The following is an 18,670-nucleotide window of genomic DNA, read 5'->3' as shown; positions in this document are numbered from 1 at the left end:
ACTATATAGTCTCAGACAATTCAATTTCTCTCATCTTATGTATGCCTTCCTGTGGGGGCAAATACTGAATTTCATCTTTCCCTTGTTGGACTCCAACTTTGACACATCTTTTTGAGAGGTGTATAGGTGGGGGGGGGGGGAATACCAAAGCAGCATAAGAATTTCTTTCTGAAAAAATTTTATGTTAAAATTGAATTCACTCAAGAAAACAATTTTGAGTGAATTCACTCAAGAAAAAAATTTTTATGCTAAAATTGAATTCACTCAAGAAAAGTGAATTGTTTGGCTAAAAACCATGCAGCAGTCTTCTAAGCTCCATTTTTCTATTTTCCAGACTGCCAGTATATCCCCAGAAAATTTATCAAGGGGTGTCTGGGCTAATGCAAAAAAGATTTCCCTTTCCTGGTTGACACTTCTCATTCCTTAGGGAGGCCTGGTTTTTAAGGCAGGGCAAGAGCTAAAATCAGCCCCATATCTAGAGGCTAAGAGACTATAAATAAATGAGACCAAGAGGACTAAAGCAAATGAAAATAATGTGAATTCATTTCCTTCAAATTAAATTTATTATAAGAGGACTTTAAAAAAATATAAATGCAAGTGATTTTTCTACTCATCATAGTAAGCCATAAAACAACAAATGTTTTTCCACCTTCATCTACTAGCTACCACTAAGAGGCTTCTCCTTTTAGCAGATAATAATCTAAATTATCCCTCAAACCTGAGGGAATACTACATGCAGGTGACAGAATTCGGAATATAAAACAGCTTTTTGATAACTGTAGAGGTCTCTACAGCACTCTCCTCGTTAATCCCGGAAGAAGGTGTTGTAAGCACAGAACATAATTAATGACAAAGGCCTGAGTGTTCTGTGTGTCCATCATTCACACCAGAGGGTGAATGATGATGGACATTCGGAGCCCTTCTCTGTCGTGTGTTGCATGTGTTTGTGCCACCCCTCTTCTCTGTCACAAAGTCAACCCACGCCTTATAGGTTGGGCAGGGACACACAACCCTTAGTGTCCATCAGGTCGGGGGTGGGTTGTGGAGCAGCCTGTGCCCATGGCTCTGTGCCACTGAGCATCTGAGCTGGTCGGATCTAAACCCAAGTCTTGGGTCATGTCTCCATCTCAGGGTTGTGAGTTGGAAAAGCCTGAGCTCCAGGGCCAATGAAGAGGCACTCCTGCTCAAAATATGCCAGATTTCCACTATGTATAGGAGGGGACCTGAACCCCCCCGCAGCCTAGAGGGTCTTCTGTGAATGGTCTCCAGCTTCAGCAGACAGCGTTCTCATCCCAGTCATGATGCCTGTCGACACTTGCCTTCAAGCCCTTCCTGCTTTAGGGCCTTTGCCTGCTCCCCAGAACGCTCTTCCCCTCCCTCTTTGTCAAGCTAAGCCCCGCTCATCCTCAGTTTCAGCTTGAAAGTCATTTCCTTAGAGACAATTTCTGAGAGCCACCCCACCAGAGAATGTCCCTGGGTATATGTGCTTATAAACTATCCTTCTTGGGGTCTCTTTAACAAGTTATCAAAAAGACACATGAAAAAATTACGAACTTTGCTGCTCATTTTTTTCCCCACTTGATTGCAAACTTCATGAGAAGAGAGAGGTGGTTGTTTTGTCCCTTTTGATTTGCCCTGAGTTGGGCACGTAGTGACTTACAAATAATGGTGGGATAAGTGAGTGAATTCAGTCCATGCAATGACCAGAATATTTAGAGACCCATCCTATGAGCCACCTAGAAAAGCTGTGAGGAAGAGCTACTATAATGGGATAGACAAAGTATCTGTGCATGGGGTTCAGGTCTGGATCACCTAGCCCCAAAGGGCAGGACAACACATCAGATCTTCGTTCCACTCATCCCATTGTTACCCAGATGACCAGGGAACTCGACTTGATATCTGGTATCTGAAAGGAAAGTCCATAGACCCTGGATTACCGGGTACGGCACTCACTTCACATGTACTGCAAACGTCCAGCACTTTGTTCTCAGAAACCATCACAAAGCCCTTAAAAAAGCTATGCTCTAGCATCCATGCTGCATCCTCCAGTATCTCTTACATCCAGAGATAGTAAGGGCAGGGAGGAGGGCAGGGGGTGGGGGGGACAAGGGGGAAGGAATCCTTTGTGAATCATAAATCTCTATGTTTGTTTTAGAAACTATGAAAACAGAACTCACATGTGTGTCAACCTCAAAAGTTAGGGAGGTGTCCCAAAATACCCTCCTTTCCCTCAGCAACTTACTGCAAGTAGTAATTTACTACTTTATTTATAGCATTGTCATAACTATATTTTTAATTTTTACTAAAGTTTAGGGATAATGAGTTCCATACGCTTGCTACCTGCTATATGAAGTTGCAATTTTACAAACTCCTGTTCTTTAAAGCTTCAGGCCACTTCTGTCTCTGATAATCTGGTTATCAGGCAGGAAGGTCCTAGCTGCTCTTTGCTCCTTGCCACCCCTCCCCTCTTCCACACCCCTCTGGCCACACTCATCCTCTCAGTACTATTTCTTTGATGTTCTTGTGTCCTGTAACTTCTTGATGGCCAGTTCCTTCCTTAATTGACTTGCTTTACAGCAGAATACTCAGAGTGACGTTTCCCTCTCTAATGCTGCTAAGATCCTTGTTCTACAAAGTGTCATCTGGATTGGCGGCAGCAGCATCACTTGGAGTGTGTTAGAAATGCAGAATTCCAGGTCCACTCCAGGTTCTGAATCAGAACCTGTGTCTTAACAAGCGCAGTGCACATTAAAGTTTAAGGAGCTGCTCTAGACAATGTTCGTCTCAAGCCCCAAGAACCCTGGCTCAGGGATTTGTTCCTACACTGACCTGCCCCGTCCTCCTCCCAGCTCCTGCCCCACCGACAGACATGACAGACATGTCCCTTACACAGCAGCTCACCCAGCCTCCTCCCAGCTTGGATTCAAAAGAGCTCAGGGAGACTCAGGCCTCTGAATCCTCTGGAAATGAGGGTATCAGGTCTTATGGTGAATATCAGCTGCTTTATGTGTTTAATAGAGTTTTGTGAACTACCACCGGATCTGTGAAGAGGGTCTCTGCTTGTACACACATATGGTATGTGTGTATGTAACACATACAGTGTCATACATGATCATTAAGATCTCATGGTAATTTTTATGGAACACACACTCCACATTCTAATCAAATGTAATATGCTATAGTGAAAGTAACACCTGCTCTGGAGGTAGCAGACCTGGGTTTTAGCCTTTCTCTGCTGTGACCAGTGGCAAGACTTTGGGCAAGTCTTGGGAACCTGTCTGAACCCCAGATTCCTCATCTACAAAATGAGGGCAACTCTTGCCTTGCAGCTGTGGGATTATAAATTGTGTATAATCTATATTGGCCACAGCTCCTGGCACGCGGCAGGTGCATAACAATTTGGAGTCCGGTTACAAGCGTGGTTATCATTATACCCGCGTAATAAATACAGCTTGTGGTTTTGTTCACTCTCGGATACTTGGTTATATCCAATTCAGTTCTCAACTGATCTCTGTGTCACCTTTTTGCATTAAATGGTCCTAGCCAGTATTTGAATCCAGTCCTAAAACCACCTTTATAAGTTGCCCTGCACTGAGGTCCAATGTTTATTCTTTAGCTGTAAACCAATCCATGCAAGTTCTTGGTCACCTTCAGCAATCCCTCAGGATCTTAAGGAGAAGATGCTCACTCATCTAAACAACCTCATATGGGCAGCCCGGGTGGTTCAGCAGTTTAGCGCCGCCTTCAGCCAGGCGTGATCCTGGGGACCCAGGATAGAGTCCCATGTCAGGCTCCCTGCATGGAGCCTGCTCCTCCCTCTGCCTGTGTCTCTGCCCCTCTGTGTGTGTGTGTGTGTGTGTGTGTGTGTCTCACGAATAAATAAATAAACTCTTTATTAAAAAATTTTTTAAAAAAATAATCTCATAACTCCCAAGCCTTCTAGTTCCTACTTCACTCTAGGGCAGTGGTTCTCACCAGAGAGTAAGGGACAAAAATCTCAACAGGGGACAGCTTGCAATGTCTGGAGACATTTTTGGTTGTTACAACTGGGGATGGGAGGATGCCACTGGCGTCTGGTAGGTAGACGCCATTGTAATGCACAGGACAGCCCCCCACATCAAAGGAGCTTCCAGCCTGAGATGTTCATGGTACCGTAGTGCCCTAGATTAAAGCTGGTAGGGCAGTAAGCAATTCACCACAAACCAGCATCTTCCATCTATTCCCTGTCCTCCATTTCCCATCACAGGGGTCCTCCAAATGGCCTTAACTTTTCATGTCCCATGGGGAGTTTTAAGCCTCTCAGGAATGGCCTGGCTGTTCATTTCCAGAGGGCTGCAGTGCTGTAGAGTTTACCTCATGGCTGGAACAACTTGGCGGGTATGGGGAGAGCCACGCAGGCACGTATGCACCAACATACGAGTTGGGCTGCCATTTTAGAGAAAGGAAGGTATACACGGACTCTGGCCAGGAGCCCTAGTGTATCTCTGATGTTCTGTCTTTTCTTTAAGTTGCTCTCAGGGATGTGAGCCCCTGACCTTACCCTCTGGGTCACTTATTTTTCAGCCAGTCTGCACGTCCAGCTCCAGAAGGCAAGCTTCTTCTTACTTCTCACATTGATGGCTCTCTCCTCTCTATCACTGTCTTTCTCTGATCCCAAAGTTCGAGCCTCTGTTTTCATAGGACTTCCATGTGTTTCTTGCTGGACATGGGTTGGCTCAAGCCTGTCCCATTTGAATGCACCAAGGGACTCTACATACACTCTGCTCTTCTGGGACATCTGTCATCAACTTATAGCTACTTAAAATTTATAGTGCTAGCACAAACATCAGATAATCTGAGGGGAAGTGGCTCTTTCCTCATGTATATCTAACCTTTAGCTAAAAGAGATGACACCAATGTATTATTCTCAAAAGGTGAACTGAAGAGTACCTAGAAAGGACAATTAGGAAACATTTCTGCATAATTAAAAGCAATAAAAAACATTTGAAATAATGCGCATAAAAATTTATGAAATGGATGAAGGAGTCTAGGACTGCTGGAGAGGTGGTTTTACAAAGCAAGGATGCACTGTGGATCATGGAGACCTGGCATCCATTTTTTACTCTGTCTTCTTGCTGGATATTGAAAAGTCCATGGAATCCTGGGATGTACAGAGCATACGCCAGTCAAGCCTCTATCTTTCTAAATGCTTACGGGATATGGTAGAGGGCATAACCTGACACCCCCAGCACACAGAGCCTCCCACACATGCCTACTCCTTTTAATAGCTGAGTTCTCAGTGATGCTTTCTGTTTTCTGGTTTCATTTTCTTTCTTTCTTTTCTTTTTTTCCTTTTTTTGCAGGGTTCCTAAACACCCAAGCAAGGTCCTGGTCTCAGATTATTAGGGGAAGGGTTATCTAGTCTTGATCTACCTCTGGGGCAGTAAACTTCAGTTGAGATCCTTACTCTTCATGGCAGTGTTGGCAACCCTGTAGACTAGGATGCCATGTACTGCTACTCTACTCATTTCTTCTTCATTCCTGCAGACTCTACCCTTTCTCCACATAGTTCATGTGTCTCTCAGAAAGCTGACCCATTGTCCCCAAGAGTGGGCACCAATTGGTCTAGTATAGAGCAGGTAACCCCACACCTCTTGCCAGTGACTGGTTCTGTTGGTCAGGCTTCAGCTGGCAGCTCATGACATTCCCTTGGTAATAGTTGTTAGTGCCAGGGTGAGATGAGACCTGAATTGGCCCAGTCAGACTGAAGTGAGGGTAAGAGAGCCTCTCCTTTGCCCAAACCCAGAGTGATGAGGAAGGAAACACAGAGCCTCATTTCTTGCTAGTAGCCACCATTGAACCATAAAAAGAACAAATTTAAAAATGAAAACCAATGCTAAGGACACAGGGCAAGAAAGACAAATAACTGGCTCCTTGATGACCCAGAGTCATTGAATCAAACAACCCTGAAGTGCATTCTACCTTCTTGGTGTGAGAGATGATACACTACACCTCCTGATGGCACGCATCCACGCATCGGGTTTTCTCTTGGAGCCCAGAGTATCTTAACTGATCATTTCTCCACCTCAGCAGAACTTAGGGGTCTATACACTGCCCTTCTCTCTCCAGGAGGCTCAGAAATTCACGGACATCATCTCTCTTGCCTTAAACTACTTCCCAAAACATCCTTCTAGCCCACCACAGCAATCAAGAGACCTCTTTCCTGAGAAGTTTGAAATTGTCATTTGCCAACTCAAGACCCTCAACAGAGCCTCCTGGACCCCCTGCCATGCCACTGCCTTCTTTTTTCTTTCTCTCACGCCTTACTGCATCTGTCAGCCAGATCTCTTTCCCTCTCCATGCCTGTTAGAGCTCCGTGGCCTTTCCTGTACAGTTTACCCAAGATGGCCACAGGTACAAGTGCTTTTTGACGTCCATGACAGGTACTTGCTAATCTCTCACAAGCCATCGGGTGTATGGACTCCTGCAGTTTATCTGGGTGATCAAACTATTTCATTTTTAAAATTCTGCTTAGTTGATATCAGTGCCTTAGAATAGAATTTGGATCTGTATTTTGCCTAAAAAGAAAGAGCTGACAGGGCTTGTAACTGGCAATGCATCAGTTCCACCTCAAGGAAATCAACGGGGAGAAGCTAATGAAACGGAACAGTTCTCATATTAACCAGTTAGCTATTCAGCTTAGGACAGATGTGGAAAATAAACCCATATGAGACAAATTCATTAAAGTGAAATTATCCGTTCAACACCTTGATATCTGAGCAGACTGATGTTTCAAAATTATTATAATTATGATCATGGGGATAAAGAGAGCCAAACTTTCAAAGGAAAACTTGAAAAAAAATTAAAAATTCTAGTACTACCCTGTGAGATGCAAATAATGAGCTGGCCACAGATCCCCAGGATATCAGCAATTGCTCTAAATCCTTCTTGATGAGGAATCTGTGACTCTGAACTCAACATTAATTCAAATGCAAATAATATCTCTTCCCCCTGAGAATCATTATTCCTGATTCGGCAGGCAGTTTAATGGGAAATCTGCAGGTGCACGCAGACTAAACCAGAGAAGTTGCCCCAGCTCCAGAACTCCTAAATACGAGGAATCTGAGAGAGCCCAGAGATCTGAGTCCCCTCACCAGCTCCGAGCTGTTTCTGGGTGATGCATATGAAACTCACAGGGTTTAGATGAGGTGCCTGCAGCCTGGAGAGAACTGCAAACCTCTCCTGCTTCTCACAAGCACAAACCCCATCCTTCAGTAACTGTTAGCCACCTTCTCATGGAAGTTCTTTGGAAATGCCACCTGCAGAAGAGAGTCAACCTCAGGGCCCCTGGGTGGCTCAGTGGTTGAGCGTCTGCCGTGGGCTCAGGTAGTGATCCCGGGGTCCTGGGATCGAGTCCCACATCGGACTCCATTTAGGGAGCCTGCTTCTCCCTCTGCCTGTGTCTCTGCCTCTCTCTGTGCATCTCTAATGAATGAATAAATAAATAAATAAAATCTTTAAAGAGAGAGAGAGGGCAGCCCCGGTGGCGCAGCAGTTTAGTGCCGCCTGCAGCCCAGGGCGTGATCCTGGAGACTCTGGATCAAGTCCCACGTCAGGCTCTCTGCATGGAGCCTGCTTCTCCCTCTGCCTGTGTCTCTGCCTCTCTCTCTGCCTGTGTCTCTGCCTCTCTCTCTCTCTGTGTCTCTATGAATAAATAAATAAAATCTTAAAAGAGAGAGAGAGAGAGTCAATCTCCAGCATTGTCACTTTTAAGAGACCACATAGGAGAAAGAACTAAAAGCCTCTGAAAGGGCACCTGGGTGGCTCATTCAATTAAGTGTCTGACTCTTGGTTTTGGTTCAGTTAATAATCTCAGGGGCCTGGGGCTGAGCCCTGCATGGGGCTCCCAACTCAGTGGGAAGTCTGCTTCTCCCTCTCCCTCTGTCCCTTCCCCCTGCTTGTGTTCTCTCTCTCTCTCGCAAATAAATAAAAAAAAATATTTTAAAAAAAATTATAAAAGCTTCTGAAACTGGATGGCTTGGGTTTGAATGTATGACACTAGGAAATTTACATGGCTATCTATGCCTCAGTTTCTCCATCAGCAAAATGAGGACATTAATAGATCTACCTTGTAGGACCATAGAATGGTTTAAGAACTAACCACTTTTTGTAGGCAACATAGGGAAGTAGTTAAGAACATGGACTCTGGAGTCAGACTTGACTAGGTTTCAATCTAAGCTCTACCACTTGCTTATATATAACCTTGGCAAGTTATAAAACTAATTTTTTCTTTACATCAGTTTGCTCAGATGTAAATGGGGATGATAATATTAATAGCCTCCCATAGAAGATTAACATTTTAAAATAATTTAATTTAAAATAATTTAGTGTCTGACTTACGTATATGTGCATTGAGTCTAGTATTCAGCTCACAGTAAGACTTTGATGCATGCTACCTATTAGTATCAGAATTAGTGATGACCTTTGTGTGACTGGTAGTAACATCGTAGATGAGTGGAAGAGGGACTAATATTTCTCAGGAAAGGACAAGATACTTTTAGCTAGAAGAAACTGCCTTCTCAGCAAGGCCTTAGGAGGCTTCATATCGCAGCAGAAATGCAATGTGATACTTTGGTGTATCCTGGTGACCCAGGATCATCAACTAGAAATAATACATCAGGCACACAGAAGCCATTCTCAATGAGAAGTCCGAAAGCATATTTCTGAGGTAAGCAGAAGGGAGAGAGGTTCAGCCAGGGTAGGGAGCTATCTGTGTGGGGCAATCACAGGTCTGAGTGACTCCAGACACATGAAGTACTGCAATACTTAACAAAAACAAGTGCTACATTATGTTCCAGAATCACACACAAACACAGAGTATCCAGTGGATACACTGTACTCCTCTAAGAAATGTAAATAACAACAGTCCTTGGCTTCCAATCTTGTAGGTTAGGAAGACCTACCTGCCTGGTGTCAATGCTCATTTTTTTTAAGCCATAGCTGAAAAAGTGATACCTGTTTATTCAAGAACAGAGTTGCAGGAGATGTACTGACTCAACAAATGGGTAATAGGATATACTTGGCTTGTTTTATGTGCTAAATCTATCCCTAAAAACTGTGTATAGAAAAAAAATGGAGAATAACTCATGGCAAATATTTGGTTTAAAAAACCCTGCAACAAATTTGAAAGATCTATTGAATACAAATAATTACCTAATTTTTGTTTTCCAGAGGGTGGGTTTTTTAAATTTTTATTATAATTTGGTAGACACACATGGAGTTTTCTTAAGCCAGGATTTTTTTGTTGTTGTTGTTATTAGAGTTTTGCCTGACTATTACTTCTTTTATTCTAGATTGTATTAACAATAACTGAAAGGTATTACAAGGTAAGTGAGAGTTTAGATACAGTTTTCAACCTAACTTTCTTTCAGTTACTTCAGGGCAACTAAGCTTTAAGGTATTGCATAGTAAATAGTAATCATTGCATCGTGCCATGTCTTACAGATTTGTCATTGTCAAAGGTTACAATTGCATTATGACTGTCTTACAATGCGATAAGAATCCTGTATTAGCTAAAGCCATTTTATGTTCAAGGACAAAATTTAAAGCAAAATATTATATTTATGTATCTAATGAAAAAAAGAAAAAGAATTTGTTGACTTCACCTTTAGTGTTGAGGGAAATGTCTAGAAAAATGCTTGCAATAATTTCTTCCTTCACTTCTAGGTCAATTCAGTCTCAAGGCTTTTCTATCTCATTATCAATTTCAAAAAATAAATGAAAATATATTCCACCTCCTTATTCATCAAAGACACACCCCTTAGTCTTCTCTTTAGCCACCTGACAATATATACCCCATGTTCCCTCCTGCCTTTACTTTTAAAGGTAAGGGGAATGTCAGAACCACGCTTCTATTATGCATTGATGTTTCTTGTCTTCTTGCAGATAGAGAATTATTTTAAATAAGGTTTCAGGGATCCCTGGGTGGCGCAGCGGTTTGGTGCCTGCCTTTGGCCCAGGGCGCGATCCTGGAGACCCGGGATCGAATCCCATGTCGGGCTCCCGGTGCATGGAGCCTGCTTCTCCCTCTGCCTGTGTCTCTGCCTCTCTCTCTCTCTCTCTCTCTGTGTGACTATAATAAATAAAAAAATTTAAAAAAAATATAAATAAATAAATAAATAAATAAGGTTTCACCTCTAAGTCTTTTTATCCCCAGATGGGCCTGTCATGGACCCTTGTCACCCACCAGGAAAGCTCCCCAGTTAGGGGACAGCTATTTCTGTCCCTTCTGTCTCCATCAGCACAGGATCCTGAGCCTTCTCCCTCCACAATTGTGGAAGTGCAGTCCATCCCAGGAAAAATATAGCAGGCTGGGAATAGTTCAGCCCTGTCATGTAATAGAAGCCAGGCTGGAAAAGCCCAGCTGATGTCCTTAGACCCTTTATTCTCTCCTATTTTCAATGGAAGGCATTGGTCTCCCCCATATGAGTGTCACCAGAGCCACCATACCTCAAAATCTTCTCATCTTCTCCAACCTGAGGACAATCCCCAGCTGAAGGAAGCCATCTGGTCAGGAGGCTGTGGCCCATTTCTTTCATACTAAGTACCTGAGGTTAGATGTTGTCTTCAGGCCCCTAAAATATCTAAATGTCTTGTTGAAGCAAACAGAACAATGTCTTGGATTCCTAGGATTATTCTTTAACCCAGAAATCCTTTTCTGATCCATATGGTGTGCCAAAGTGAACACATAGGATGAAAGAAACAGTTCTTACACTCAGAAGGTCATTGAGCATCTGAGTAAGACATTCTATTAAATTAGCAATTACAATATGGCAGGAGAGCCTTGATTATAAAGATAAGCACAGGTTGCCATCCAAGAACAGAAGAGGGACACTACCCGAGACAGAAGATCAGGAAGCCCTCTTAGAGCAGGTGACATCAGAACAGGGTTTTGGATAAGAAGAAATTAACTTAGCCAAGAAAACAGAGAAGGAAAGCACAGAGCCCAGCAGGCACATAATAGGAGTCAAGCATCTACAAGGAGTTAAATACGGACAGGGTATAAAAGCAAGGCAGAGGAATGACCAGGGAAGAGGCTGACAGGATCAAGCAGACATAAACTATGCCTAGGCTTTTGGAAATCATTCACTGGAGGAGCCAGTGAGGAGCCATTGGAAGTTTCGGTTGTGGCTAGAAGATGGGTCAGATGGGGGAAAAGAATGCTGTTTAGATTATTTCCTCACTTAGCCAGGCTCAAATACCAAAGCTTAATAACCCCAAGTCTGTGGCTTTGGCACCATGTTCCTTTTTTTAAGTAATAAAAAAGTTTAAAGTTTCTATTACACATGGAAATCTGTTGACATTTTAATCTGATGGCCGTGGCCACGGTGCTGTGACTTAACGACAGAGTCCTCTGCCAGTAGAAACAAAGAAGGTGCTGTTCCTGGCATGATTCAACTCTGCTTTATTTCTTTATTACACAAATCTTCTTCATTTTGTTAAATTCGACTTCGTACAAGCTAGGATCTTCCCTATGGATTCTTCGAGTCATTCTAGGACAATGTATTTTTAGCTGTAGCGTGCACACCCCTTAGCAGCCTAAATACCTCCCACTGCAACTCCCAGCTTCCTTCCCGATGCAGCCCCTCCATGCCTGCTGTGCTCCAGCCACCACAGGCTGTGGGCCTGCCACGCGGCTGCCTCAATGTGTGCATTTGCTCACATGCTTCCTTTGGCCTTCCAGTAAGAATGTCCTCCCTCCGGCCTCATCTCCCCATCCACATTTTTCTGATTCTCAAGGCTTAAGTGGCTGAGCTTGAACATACTTTCTCTACTGGAGGAACTGTCTCTCTAAGCATCTAGATATGTGTCCTCTGTTGACTGTCTTCTCAAGTTTGGCTTGCGTTAGAGTCACCTGTGCACAAACATGCAGCATGAACTCCTTCAAGGGCATGCACTGATCTCTGTCAACTCTATTCCCTATGTTCCTAGCTTAGTGGCTACACAAGGCTGCGTCTATACTGAACAGGGCTGCTTTTCTGTATTCCAGAGAGTATGTGCTAATAACCATGTTCCAGCTCGTAAGAACTGCTGGAGCTAGAGCTACCATTGAGAGCTACATGGGTGCTTATTATGGACCAGGCACTGAGCTGAGATTTTTCATATATATATATATGAAATATATATATGAAATATATATATGAAATATATACTTTTTCATGTATATATCCCCATACAAACATAAATCTATGCATGCATAAATGTATGTGTCTATGTATGTTTTTACATATGTATATGTGTTGTGTGTAGATAGTTAAGAATATCTGTATATGTACACAGTCAACTAATCCCATGTAAACAGTGTTATCATCTCTCAAAGGGAGTTACAGAGAGGTCAGGTGAAGACTGCAGAGCAGAGGAGGCCATCTGAAGCCATCTCTCTCCAATAAGGAAACCTTCATGCATGCACACACCCAAAGCACCTCCCTGCACCACCCACACCTACCTCAGGATGACTCGGATTAAGCAGGCATCAAGCCTTTAACTCCTCTTGAGCCTTCACTGCCAGCTCCCATGGAAAGCTGAAATGGGTGTGGGGGGCAAGGGGCAGAAATAACCTCAGTATCTTGTGGCATCACTGCTTTGTGGCAGAAAAAAGAAAGACGAATCAGTGACAGAGGTAGAGGAAGAAAAGTTGGAGATTCTGGGAGACAGCACCATAGCAAGGCTGTCAGAAGCATGGCTCGGTAGTACTTAACAGTTCTAACACTACCATGCTGGCACACACTCGTGGAACAGCCTACAAGCTCCATGAGGGCAGAAACCATGACTGTCAGGTTCACAACTGTATTCCTTGTGCTTAGCACAGCATCTAATCATAATATTAACAGTAGCCAGTGTCTGTTGAGCACCTACACATGCCAGGGCATTACCCCAGACACATGTTCCATATTACCTTAGCTCATCTTCACAAAACCTTATGACGTAGGTAATATTAATCCCATTTCATAGGTGAAGAAACTGAGCCCCTAGAGGCTGCATAACTTACCTGCACCACATATGGAAGACAAGTCAGGGCTGGATGTGAATACAGATGTTCTGGCCCCGGAAATGCCTTTACTTGGTTCATTGGTGTACGAATCAGCCATATAAAAAGTATCCACTGAATAAATCATGACTTGAAGAAGGGGTGATCAACAGGGCCAGAACTGGGAAAGGGTAAAGAAGTATGAGAATGGAAAAGGATGTTTGGATCTGGCAGGTAAAAGGGTGCTGATGGCCCTCAAGAGAGCATGGTGGGAGTCCTCTCTCTGACCAGAGAAAGGCTGGAGAACCCAAGGTGGGGGTTTCTGCTGGGTTGGTCTTTGGATCTTCAGTTCCTAGCACATGCTTGGCACCTGGTATGCACTCAGGAATCCCTGCTAAGGCAGGTAGTCCCACACCCCCGACCTGGCTCCCTTCCCACATGTCTCACTGCCCCCATTTATGAGCAAAGGACATCACAAGATTTGAAGCTCCTGGGAGTGACGGGAAGTTACATGCTTGGCCCCGCAGGAACGTCAAAGGGAGGAAATGTTAAAGACAGAAACCCAAAAGTCTCAGTTTATGACTTTGAACTGGGGCTGGGGGAGAGGTGAGGGTGGGGGGTGACTAGCTTTCATTGGCTGCAGCTACCACATCAAAAATAAGTAAAACATGAGAACTGCAAACCACATGAAGAGAGAAAGGACTAACCTCAGTGAGCCTCTTAACACTGAAGAAGCTTCTTGTTAGAACTGAAGCCTCCCAAATGAAAAACAAGCACCATTTTTTTCTTGTTGGTTTAAATCACTTCAAAAGAGACTCACAAACCCAAAGAGATAAAGCCTGGCTTAGATGAGTACCCCACCCCACTTCCTTGCCGGCTTCTTCCACCATACTCTGCAGGAACTAGACCCCACTGAGCTGCAGGCCTGGGTCAGGAGGAAGCAGAGGAGAGGGAAAATTCTGGGCCACTCTCTGGGCATTACTGTGATTTGCATATTATAGGACCTGGACCCAGATGGTGAGCAGGGAGCTGTCGTCATGCCCCATATCTGTGAGGCCAACCAGCTAAACCGCTAGGCTCAGCCACACTCAGCTTTGGGAGGCCACAGATCTCAGGAGTAGCACCACCATCTATTACCCCAGAAATCTGATATTGGGCCTAATGGATTTTCTGTGTGTTCCTTGCTGACCATGGAGAGACCTCCCATGAAGACCACATATGGCCACAAGAAGGTCACACGTCTTATAGGGAAAATGTGATCCCAGCACAACCTTGGTTCCTGGTGGTAGAGAGTTCAAGGAAAGCACCAGAAAACAAGGCAAGCTAGCAGAGAACACGCTAGCCCAAGCTCAGGATGTTGGCCCCGACGGAAGCAAGCCACATATAGGCAGCACAAATCAAGAGAGCATTTCAAAGTCACTTACACTTGGCATTCAAGAGCATTTTGGTACTTATATTTAACTGTGGGTGTGTTTGGTATTTCTGTAATTCACAACACATGAGGCCACAGTGTGAGAACCCGAAGCAGTAGGAGGCAAAAAGCTGTCCAGTTTTCCCATCCAGCTCCTGCTCCATTAGTGCTTGCCCAGGACTTGACGCTGGGGGGGGGGGGGGGGGGGGGGGGGGGGGGTTGGGGGTGGCAGATTCCCAGCTGATGAAAAGCAGCTCAGGCATCTGCTTGAAGGGAGCAGTCTTGGCTGAGCTCAGAGGTCTCCTGCTTTCTACCAAGAGGGAAAGGAGCAAGGAACCAAAGGACTGGCCCCAAAGCCCCTGTTTCCTCGGAGTGAGCCAGTATAGAGGAGGAGCTAAGCTGAGACCAGGAGAGGGTTGGAAGCCCCCTAGGTACCCCAAGCAAAGTGGATCCACAGAAGGGGGAAAGGCTGGAGGCCTCCCTTGCTTTCTGTATACATAGTTCTCTGGCTGGAAGAGGCGGTACAGCCGGGTAGCCCTGAAATGCTGGCCAAGGACAGGCCCTCTCCCCTGGAGGTGGACTCAGTGTGCTACTATGGATGGCTACTTTAAGTGGCAGAGGGGAGGGTCCACACAGAATTGAAATGTATGATGCTTGCAAAGCATTTTGCTCACTTCTGGAAACTTCAGGGTAGACTGGGTAGGCTATAGCAACATAAATGAAATGCCTGCATCTGTGTACAGAGAGGTAGGGAGATTAAAGAGAAAGGTAAAAAGGGAACTAAAGCAGGCATGAGTTTCTCAAACACATGAACATACATAAGTAAGGTAAATTGATTCCTTAAGGTGGTGGTTTCCCAAAATCATCTTCTATTAATGGCAGAATGGGACAAACTGTCACTCGACCACGGTGAATTACAGATAGAAGAAAAGAGGAGGACAATGTTCATATGCATCTGATGTATAATAAAAATACATGTGTGACATATATTTGTCAGTTTATTAAAGACATATGTCCTTTCCCAGTAAAGATGGTCATCATGGCCTTTGTATTTTGAAATGATGGTAAAAGTAGAGGAGAATTGTTTTTTAGCCAACTTACTTGGGCCAAAATTAAAAAGTGGACAACCTTGCAACCAATCCTATTTTTTTTTTTCCAACTTCACTTGTCCCTGAAATGAAATGTCCAGGAATTGCTAACCTAAGGCGTGGAACTACTATGTAATTTCTTTCTAAATTGCAAGACTCTTGGACTAACGCAGATTTTTATTAAGTACTTTTTTTCTTTTGACAGTGACTATCCCATAAGTTACAAGAAAAGCTGATGCTTAGAAGGGCAAACTATGTGTCAGCAATCATACCAGACTCTTTCTTGTAATTCAGGTCATTATGCTCACACTACATAATTGTATGGTAGAAATTATTTAACCGAAACAGAAGCTTTATAACTGGAACAAAACCACACGACAGTGAAGTCAGGATTCAAATTGAGGCCCATCTGACTGGGAAGCCCACAGTGTTTTCCTATCCCATGTCCTTGGTTATTACCTGCCAAGAGGCACACATTGCTGGACATGAAAGGGATCTGGGGTATCCTCTCCTCCACCCTCTGATTTCACAAAAAAGGAGACCAAGTGGAAGTTAGGGGACTTTCTTGCCCAAGGCCTCTGCAGTGAATCTGGCAATGGATCTGAGCTGCAGCTCCGTGGCTCGACTCCCCACCCTGAGCTCTGTCTGTGGTCCCCGTGCTCTCACAAGCACCACTGTGCCCTCCCCCCAAGCCAGGGCCCTCGCCACAGGTGGCAGAGACAGCTACCCTCAGTGCCACCCAGACCCAGGCTAAGAAGAGCTGACACTTTCCAGGGCCCGTCAGCTCTGGATGAGGCTCCCAGCCTGCCCAAGAGGCCCTCCCTGCAGGGCACAGCACAGCCACTGCAAGGGGAAAATGCTGGGAGCCAAGCAGCTCCCAGGCAACGGCCTCCACCCAGCTCAGGCCATGCCCTGAGGGGGGCCACGGGGACAAAAGGGCATTGTGTGTGGCAGAGGGAGGGAGGCTGGGGCAGGACACACGGGGCAGACTCTTCCTCTCCCTGAGCAGGCCTCTGCCAGCTGTCTAGTGGTCAAAGAAGGAACCACTGTCAAGGGGCTGGACGCCCACCACATAGGACGGGGGGCGCAAGCTGATTGATTGAGTTATTAGATTTCTCCGAAGGACGAGGAGCTTCATTTAGCCTGAGTTGTATCACTTGATACAATGCCCCTGAGTCCGGAGACGCTGCCTTATCACACATTCTTTTTGATCCCCTTCAAATGGGGACACTTAAAAGAGTCCGATAGGAGCCCCCACCTCCTTTTTTTTCTCCCCCAAGAGGAGGATGAGAATCATTTGTCTCCAAATGATTTTGAGGGCCTTTAGGGGGCCCTCCTAAAGAAGCGGCCAGAGGAGCCGAAAGCATTTTAATAGCATCTTCTCTTTGCTGAATTGTGTCTTCGTCTTACACTGCGGCTTTATTCTCTGCCCCTTTGACACAGCCAGCTGCCTTTCACATTCCAGCTCAGAAACAGGCTGGCTTCAGGCTGTAACAGGCACCAGCTTCCAAAGCCTTTCTCTGGATGACTCACGTTAGCCTGTGTGAGCCTGCGAGCCCATAGTTGCAATTCCTAGACCTTTGTCTCCCCTGCGAAGCACTTCTGTGTATGCGCCACACCAAGTACAAAAACAGTGTCTACCCAAGGACCCGGCCTTTACAATGGAGGACGATAATTAATTACACAGTGGAATGTCTGCTTTGTATCTCGTTCAGGTCCATCCTGTTATCAACTCAGCAGACAGAGGAAGTGACATCATGCGCCCCAGCTCCCCTTTGAAGCTGGAGGTGCATACCAAGACATCGAATGTTGTGCTGCACTCTGAGCAGGAAGCATCACACTTGGACTTTCTGTTAAACTGTTTTAGAAAAAAAAAAAAAAAAAAAAAAAGGTTGGGCCATCAATTTCTTAACTGGAATTTCGAATCCCATTGCTTGAATGGTCAAAAAGGCCTTTTGTGAATTCCACCCTTAGCCAGGAAGGTTACAAAAGAGGGGAGATATGTTCTCCCAAGTGTCTTGAAATTTAAGTCCTTTTGTACAAAGCACAACTATGCGGGGGGCAGGGGGGATGCTCAGTTGAGCAGGTTTTCATGGAACCAGTGAAGCAAATCTGTCTAACACTAGCCACCCGTGTCTCTCTTTGCCCGAATATTCCAAACCGCCAGGTCTGTTTGCTGGCGGCTTCTCCACTCCTGTGCAAACATGTTTTATAAGCTGGTTATCTTGGGTTTTTGTCCATGAGTGACGGCTCTGGGAACTCTCAGTGTGGATCTGAACAGCATGCAAAATCATTTTACTTTTAAGACAAAAGACATTAGCTTCCCGTAGCTTTCCTAGCCATCTCTATTTCTTTTCCCTTCCCATCCTGCCTTCCCTCCTCCCCTTCCCCTCCCCACGGCACTAAATAAAATGCTTAGAAAATGAAGGACACAGCTGCCCTTTCTTCCTATTAAAACAATCAAGAATGATGGTGAATTTAATATATTTGATTAGAGAAACTCCAATTTGGTGCACTTGAATCAGCTGCCTTTGTCTTCAGCTTTGATGGCCCGATTTCAGTGGAATGTCCTCTGCTGTCCACTGCCAGCTCACTGGAGCTGGGGAGAAAATTTAGCCTCTGAAAGCATTTGCTTGGCACGCTCAGCAACAGGCTATTTATGCTGTGGAAGATGCCAGGCCCATTTCTTCCTAATCAGTGGGAGCACCACTTCATTAAATCATGGTCACTTACTGGTGACCCTCAGGGTTGTAACCCCCGGGGGCCTGTGGTCCTCTTTAGCAATGTTAATTTTTCATGAACATTATTGCTTTGGGGTTGATATTTGCCATTAAAATTCCGGTCTGAATCCTGTACAAACAGCCCAGGAAATTCTGGTGCTCTACTTGCATAGAAGAAATTCAGAGAATAATCATCAAATTTACATGTGGAGTCCCTTTCATCCAAAGAACAAGTATAAGCATAATAGAAAATAAGAAAATGTGTCATAATTTCCCCACAAGGTATTATTAAGAGAGTCTGAAAGACTCCCCAAGCAGCCCCAGTCTTGCAAGGTGCTCAAAAAGGAATTGATCTCATGGGGAGTTTCGAGGTTTGGAGAATGCTGCTTATTTGCACTTAAGGTTTATGGAAATTTTCACGAAAGGCTTTCATTAAACATTCTAA

Source organism: Canis lupus, chromosome 25 (genome assembly GCF_011100685.1).
Source record: "Canis lupus familiaris isolate Mischka breed German Shepherd chromosome 25, alternate assembly UU_Cfam_GSD_1.0, whole genome shotgun sequence".
Lineage (NCBI taxonomy): Eukaryota > Metazoa > Chordata > Mammalia > Carnivora > Canidae > Canis > Canis lupus.
This window is presented reverse-complemented; position numbering follows the sequence as displayed.